This window comes from Hetaerina americana, unplaced genomic scaffold (genome assembly GCF_022747635.1).
Source record: "Hetaerina americana unplaced genomic scaffold, ioHetAmer1.1.p SCAF_1, whole genome shotgun sequence".
Taxonomy (NCBI): Eukaryota; Metazoa; Arthropoda; class Insecta; order Odonata; family Calopterygidae; genus Hetaerina; species Hetaerina americana.
This window is the reverse complement of record NW_027286069.1, coordinates 37,765,624-37,773,689: the sequence shown is the minus strand read 5'-3', so window position 1 is coordinate 37,773,689 and position 8,066 is coordinate 37,765,624. Positions and strand designations below refer to the sequence as shown.

Here is an 8,066-nt window from a genome sequence, read left to right as displayed (position 1 = left end):
CTTGTTCAAGAAATATGGATTTCTTAAACAAGGACATGAGAGAGTCCGAAAAGTATGTTGTTCATTAGTGGAATGTACTGTGAAAGTTTGAACAATTCAGGACAAATGTTATAAATATTTATATGCTGCGAAGCAAAACCCAAAAATGTATAATCCAACTATGGAATAGCTATCAGTTGTTTCCATTTAAAGGTTCAAAAGTTATTTAGCTTGATATTCCGTTTTCTATTGTTTCAACTGTGCCTAAAAATGTTTGAAAATTTTACCATACTGTGGTTTTGAAAATCTTCCAAAATCAACCTTGAGGCTGTGATTTCTTTTGAGGCTTTCTAATATTGATAATGTTGAGCTTAACCCCTGGAGAAAGATGAAAATTGTGTCAGGGTCGTTGCATACAAATGATAATTGGAAAATGTATTACAATGGTGTATTTTGTTTCCAAATATTTAATTTGTGGAGCAATTTCAGAAAGTTTTTATGAAGTAGCGTACCAAAATGAATGTTAGATATCAGCTGTAATGCAGTCAGATGCTGCTGAAAGCAGTGTTTAGGAAATGTGAACATATTTTGAGATACATCTTCCTTAGGTAATTATAAGATGTATTTGCAATCACTTCAAGAAGTTGGTAATTTTGTGAGAGACATTTTGGAGAGAATAATTTGACCCATTTGGAACCGTTTTTGTGTGTGCTAATGACTAGAGTTTGTTCTGGTATATTTTATTTTTAAAACTACAAATGGAGAGAGTATCTAAGTGTTGGACATACAAAATCCTTGATGCCAGGTGTAGTTTTGGTCCTCAGTTGTCATGGCATTTGCATAATATACTTCGGCTGACGTTTATTCAGGTCAATCAATGAAATTCAGGTAAATAGTTGAAATTATTGAATATAGGTACTACTTAGCTCGTCACCTAGCTGAAACTGTTAGATGTACTGATTAGTCTTGAATGTTGTTTCTAGTAGCATTTAATTTTACAATTTGAAGCTCCCAAACATTTCGATACTCTTATACGCGGGAATAACCAACCAAGGTTGGAGGTGTCACTTTAATGTTAGCCATTTTCAGGTCACCTGTTTGGATATCTTTCTAATACTCGGAAACACCTCGTACGACTAATCGCCTTGATTATCTTGGTAAAGTTAAAGGGGCGTTATACTGCGCGAGTTAAACGTTATTGCCCACTGGCTGAAGAAGTCCAGCATACGTTAGTTCTACAATATTATATCAATAACCCTTTTTAGATTACAAGTCACTGACTCGTAAGTGACGTATTTGTGGCTTGTTCAAGTGGTACAGACATTATGGAACAAAAAAGATCTACGGCGGTTGGAACGATTGCTTGGAAAGATTTACTCATGACATTAATGTATTTATCGTTTTTCAAGCCTTCCAACAAACCGTAAAGACCAATTAGAATGTGTTAATTGCATGCGCCGTAACGTAGCCTACTAATTCACGAAATTTTCTCTTTACGTTGTAGGTGTCAGACTAAACCTAGGATTCGATAATTAATATCCTTTTTCTTATTTTTAGATACCAAGGACTGATGGCCAATACTTGCTTGGAGAATAATCTGGTAACATATAACGGTGAGCAGTGAGGAAAATGTTTATTATAAACGGTAGCACGTGTAGTAATTCTATATTTAAATTTCTCTTCCAGATCATGGGCTCGAATAGAACTTCGTAGACTACCATGGAATAGAAATGGTAAGATTTATGGATATATTTCTCTTTTGAAGATATACATTCTGCTTTTGTAGGGCAGAATTGAATCGTTTTAGGTGAGACGAAACGTTAAGATAACATGTCGCACATAAGTTTCACCGAGTGTAAGTTGAGTGCTTCCCGTTGCTCAATTGTTATCGAAAACTGGAAAGACGTTCTGTACGAAGTGTTTGTAGGAGGGGTTTCAGTTAGGCCATGGTCCTTCTCGGTTTCCAATTTTTAGGTGGAATTACCACAAGACATGTGAGATCGCGCATAAAATTTTTTTGCCATGCTATGCTGTAAATGTATTACATTTAAAGGTGAGTAATTGTATATATTTTGAATTCAGCGCCTAAAACATACTCTATTGCCAGAAGCCGTGGGTATGTTTTTAATGGCTTATTGTCTTGTTTTCCTGTTTGTTCTGTAAAGATGGGATACGTTAGTTAAAACAGTTAAACAGGAAAGGTCAGTTAAAACCCAGAGAAATGGAATTGTTAAATTTTATTGTTAATTTTGATTGCATGGAAGTGATGTATGCATCAAGGGTCGTATATTGCTTTCGTAATGTAGATCCAGTTTGTTAGGGTGTTAGAATTACATTGAACGTTAAAAATCGAGTTATTCTTGCGTGTGATTCTGTAAGGTGTGCCTTTTTCTGGTGATTGGCTGCTCTCCAGTGTCAAATCCGTTTATTTTTACTGCAGTGGGCGTTTTCATAGTATTTATTTTGTGGAACGTTAAAGGGGGTTAAGTTACGATTAGGTAAATAAACCGGTGCAGCACGCATCATATCTCAAATTAGTTGCACTATTCTAACTATAACGGTTTATTTTCGTCGTTGCAAATTAAAAATTTTCCCTAATTTCCTTCGGAATCAAGTTCTAGTACCTTTAATTGCGTGTAAGGTGTTTAAGGATAACATTGCATGTTGCAACCATCTAATTAAACCGTGTTCTCAAAGCTCAAAACTATCACTGTGTAATTTGTTTAGCATGTGGCGAACGCTGATGAAAATATTTACCAGTGTAGCTCTCTTACTTTTGATAAAGATTAGGATGTTGATTGTACTTGTGCATTATGGAACTACGCAGCATGTGTTATTGATAGTGTGCTCAAGGTTTTTCGTTTTTAATGTTTGTAACATGTAGCACTGATTGATTATGTATGTTTTTAGTTTGTGGTTCTAATATCATTGAAGGATGTCTCGGACCGCAGTTTATATATTGTTATAGTTATTATATATATTTTTAGAATATAAGTAAGTGGATAGATTTATTTTATTTATTGCCAAGAAAGTGTAAATAACCAATTCAAATTGTACATTTGCCCCGCCAGCAACTTCTAGTTTCAGCCACATGATGGCGCAAACGCCAGTTCCTTTTAGCGTCAAGTTTGACAGATCCAAAGGGAGTAATAATTGAGTGCTAATTTTGATGTTATAATTTTACAGTTATCGGCATATTTAAAATACGCATGCGAAATAACTTACTTTAATTCTTTTATAGTGTACCTTAATTAATGAATGAGCCTAAAAGTTGCTTTGAAATGACCTTTTAAATTGTTGTTTTTCTTAAGAAGGCTATTTTTCTGCATTGCTTGAAAATACGCTGGTATGATGCCATTAAAAATATCGTGTTACTCAAATTGAAACGTCGTTGCTTGCGCTTTTGGCAGCTTCGTTTGCGCTACTCATCTTTGTGGACAGAAGCTTACAATATCCTGCTACTCAGCCGTATTTTGCGATGACCCGTCGCGTTTCTCGGGAAATGTTTTGGTAGCTATCACGATAATGTGTTAAAGGTATTTTGTTAAAAAAAGCTGTTAATATTGGCCACCCTCATGTCGAGGACTCGTTTTCTTAAAAGTGGAAAACATGCTCGCGATCCTGGTTTCATTATCACGTCTTCACCGACACTTTCCCCGAATTTTAGGGATACCCCACTCTTCCCCCCTCCGCGGGGCCAGCCTCAGGGGCCGAAGGGACGGCTCAAGCTACTACACGCGCCCTTGCCTGCCCGGTCGATACAGCCGCATTGTCAGTGGCCACACCAGCGCCAGCAGCAGCGGCGGGATACCGCATTCTCACTTCGCTTCTCCGGATATCCTTTCTGTACCTTCATTAGTTTTAACGTGGGCCTCGGAAGGCCGTTGGATCGCAAAGAGTGGGGTGTCGTGGGGACGGTTCCCGGATCGGAAGCCCGATTCAGCCTCCGCTTCTTGTGGCCTCTTCATCTTTTAGGCCAAAATCTTTGACGCCGGTCTCACAGCAGTCGCTCTCTCAAGCAGTCGCTTCGCAGTGCTTTTGTCGCCGCCGACGAAGACGTAGTGTTCGCGTTTCCGAAGTGGCGAAAGTTTGAAGAGGTGGAAAGGAATAGTTGAGCGATCATGCGGCCCATTGCTGAGCCACATCTTGGAAATCAACTCTCTCGAAGATGAAGGAACATGGGTGAGTTGGTGGCGGAAAGACCTGCAAACATAAGTTTATTCTTGTCTGAATTTCACCGTTTTTCCCATTCTTATTTCACTGTGTCATCGCGTAATCATGGAAAGCCCCATCCTTCATCTGTTGAAGGCACGTGGTTGGTGGCACGGCAAGTTGTTGCCATTCTGAAGTTCCATGTTTTTTCGGAAGTAAGCCGGGTCGTAGCCGTCACGCCCCCTTTTAAGGTGGTCGAAACCAAATCCACGTGAACACGATTACTAATTGATTATTATTTTGTTTTTCACTACCACGCATTTGTTGTTTGCTTATAAATAAACCATATAACAAAATTGTTTTGATTTTGCATGTGCTTGCTTCCTTCTTGAATAATGAGTGAAACTGTACAGAGTAACTTGACATGAGGTTACGCACGCAAGTTGAACGATTTGTTCCATATTTACATTTATTTTAATCTGCGTTATCAACAATGTGTGAAATATAATCATTTCATTTATTTTCCCATTCGAATACGGAAATTTTGATCGTTATTCGGCAGTGGAAGCTTATCCGCAATGAACATCTATGCAGCTGCGAATAAAGCAAGCATGGCGTGCATGCACTACTTAAAACTAATTCAGCAATGTTACTTTGGCGTGTTTTCTTGTACGGGAACAAACGATTTCGTGTCAGTTTTCAACTGGCATCAATCGCTTGAGCCTCCTTGTCTCAATGTTCATTGCATCGTATGTTATTCTTGATGTAACTGTGTGGTACTGAAATTTAAAGTGTGTACCTTGTTGAAGAAAATAATGCTAAGTTAAATGTATGTATGTACTTGGCACGCATTACTTCTTTCTGGATCACTTGAATAGGGTATTTGCTTCCATCTAAATGTAAACACTTCTGTTATGTGCATGGAAACACTTCGGTTATGTGCTTAGAGAGAGTGGTATTTGTTCCGTCTGCGTTCACGAAACTCGACTCCTCGTGTTTTTCTTTTAGGATTTCTCAGTGATGACACATGACTAATATAACGCCACTATGATTGGCAGTTCCCATGTCTTCATGTCTCATCTTATTAAAAAAACATTTATTTTATTTTGGCATGAAATCGTAAAATATTACAGTTGCTCCCGAATCAAATCGACGGAGAAAGGTTTTAGGGAGGACATTTTGTGTGTTTTTCATTTTTTCTTATCTAAAGGCACATTTTTTCGATATAAGCGGAGAATATAATTGAACTTTCAATGAGTACTTTTCACTGCTGTCCTCCATCATGCTATGGTATCAAGGAAGCGTTGGTGTCTAATTGATAATATGTTTTTACTGTGGAATGTTTGTAATAACTTTAAATTTTTCCTTAGCTGTGACATTAAATTTTAAAAAATCACAGTTTTGATATGAATGATTTACTTGGCTACATCAAATAGTAACTAATATTTCATGAATAAAAAAGTTATTTCAACACTTTTTTGTTGCCTAATCGTCTGGAGAGCGAAAAGATTACTTTTAAATGTGATTAATTAAATGATATTTGAGGGTGGTTTAGAAAATGCAGTGGCGTCTCGCTCTAAACATTCAAATTTGAGTGCACCCAGGAAACTGCCGGAGCACAGTAAGGTTATCCCACCTCACAATTTGGTCCCCAGTACTGTAAGTAATGCTGAAGTACTCACTTTTACGCTTCCTTTCTCAGCTGGTAAGCTGTTTCTGAGTAATAAATGGCTGCAATTGAAAATATAAAAGAAGCCCTTCCCCATCCACTCATTTACATCCAGTACCTGTTAATAAAAAATGAAAATGACTAGAATCCATGTGCGCCATTGGCTGAATCCGAATTCCACCTTTTGATAAAAAACGGTTTTCGTATTTGAAGTGATAAATAACACATAAATGAACATAAAGAGTCGTTATGGGGTAATAACTGTGCATTAAAGAAATATATTGGTGGAAAAGGCACTGGCACGCTTGCCTGTATGGAACAAAGTTGCGGATAAACGTTGGGTTTAGGGGAGTGCGTTTTGGGATAGATGGGTAAATTGTTGGGGGTAGGAATTTCAGGGAATGGAGGAAAGGTGGAGAAGAGCCCAGCGTCGGCATTAGTATATTCTTTAGCGATAGTCGCCAAGGGGCCCACAGTTGAACATCCCATCCGACGGACGGCGTGGCCGGCCACCTCTGGTATTCGAAAAGTTTATCTCTCCTGACTCCCAACGTGCCTATACCACGTCATCATTTTCTATTTGTTTCCACGTCAACCAAATACGGATCATCGGTGTTCCACGATTAAGTAGCCACTGTTGGTTTTCTGACCTGGGACCTAGGAGTCGGAAGTCGGAAAACTAGCCACCGAAACCGTCCCACTCATAGCCGAAGACGATTCCGTAACTCATTCTAAGAATAAAAGCTACAATTTTAAAGAAACCATAATGGTGGCAGATTGTGAACTTTTTGACCTTTTCTTCTTTCATTAAACATTTTCCTCCCGTATATCATATCTTCTTAAGATATTATCAGTTAGTTATGCTAATTTTAATGCTCGATTGAAATCGGAAAATTGGTTTGCTGTAATAATATTAGAGAAAAAGAAGTTGATTTAAAACACTATTACATATATGTTTATCATCATTTTAAATATTTTGTGGCTGTAGTTTCTTTTCCATGCTGGTTCGGAGGAAGTCGGACTGTAGGTACCATAGTGTCACAATGAGTCCTACTTTCACGAAACAAGGCATTCATACCGGAACTAAACACTAGACGAAGGGATATATGTAAAGGGATAATTTCAATAGTTATATTTAAAATCATAAAATATCCTTAGATTTCCCTAATGAAGTATCTTTTTATCTTAGATTTGTCTATTTCAGTAAATGCGTAATGGTTAGCTTATACTCGCTCCATTAGTAAGTTACACTATTCTTTTCTATTGCTGCTTTCGATTCGTATTTCAGTTTTCCATGTGCCGGTTTAGAAAAATGACTTATTTTTAGACGTACTATGAGTAAAGTCATCGTGGAATTGAGGAGTAGATAATGTTATAAGCACATATAAGAAGTTAAGATTGATTTGGCATATTTCCACGTAAATAAATTCTTCAGCTCCATAGCATATTATTATGGTACGTAAAGATTGAGACGGTGTGTTTAAACTTGAGCAAAAGGGCATGGAGGGTGAGCAATGTGACCATTATGAAAACTTCGTGTGTTCAATTTGGAACATGGCAACAGAGAAAAAAATTTAAACGGTATCTCTGCAAAGTGTATTCACTTCTTCGCCGGTGATATATCTAGCTGTTGAAGATAAGCACGTACTTTCTTAAAATAAGTTCTTTCAAATTTTAATCGAAAACACCTGTATGCACTTAAATTATTCTAGCACCGAAAAGGATTCAAAATTCAATCTGCTACTTCCCTGTAAATATACTATGAAGTCATCTATTCCTCACTCAGCATCCATTATATATGTACAGTACACCCGCACTAAGGCAAAAACTTAGGGAAAAGATAGGGTTTCCTAATCTGATTGTCCGGCGTCGGTTTTGAAATTGCGTACGTTTCCTCTCTTTTCTCAGATACTCAGTCGGGACTTAGTCCTAATGAATTTGAGTAAAACTTAATATTTAGTTAAGAACTAAACCAATAAAAGATTACCCTCCTTTATGAATGTTTGTGAGTTGCTCTTTTGATGACATTTTCTGATTCGAAGTCCAATTAGCTGATTCGCTATTTGAATAAAGTCTGTCATATGTGAGCGTTTCTTGATTTTTATTAACTCATATTGGTTCATAGAATTCACTATTTCATTGATTATACTTCTGGATTATTTTATTCTACTTTTCTTATATTTAACTCCAACCAGCTCACATTTTTTCCCAATTTTGGTGTTATATTAAATATGTTTCACAGCGGCGAGACGACTATATGTTCGCC

The 8,066-nt window shown here is 37.3% G+C and overlaps 1 long non-coding RNA gene across 2 annotated transcripts in view; it reads left to right on the top strand.

The window, feature by feature from the left end:
• Window positions 1–1,546: 1,546 nt before the first annotated feature.
• LOC139701033 (uncharacterized) overlaps window positions 1,547–8,066 on the top strand; it is a 116,168-nt gene continuing 109,648 nt past the window's right edge. The window contains exons 1-3 of one of the 2 annotated variants that reach the window (XR_011703914.1): window positions 1,547–1,592; window positions 1,666–1,712; window positions 3,647–4,161. This is a non-coding gene — a long non-coding RNA (uncharacterized lncRNA). Of the gene's footprint in view, window positions 1,593–1,665; window positions 1,713–1,922; window positions 2,033–3,646; window positions 4,162–8,066 lie in introns of those variants that run through there. The other variant, XR_011703917.1, reaches the window with a different exon arrangement.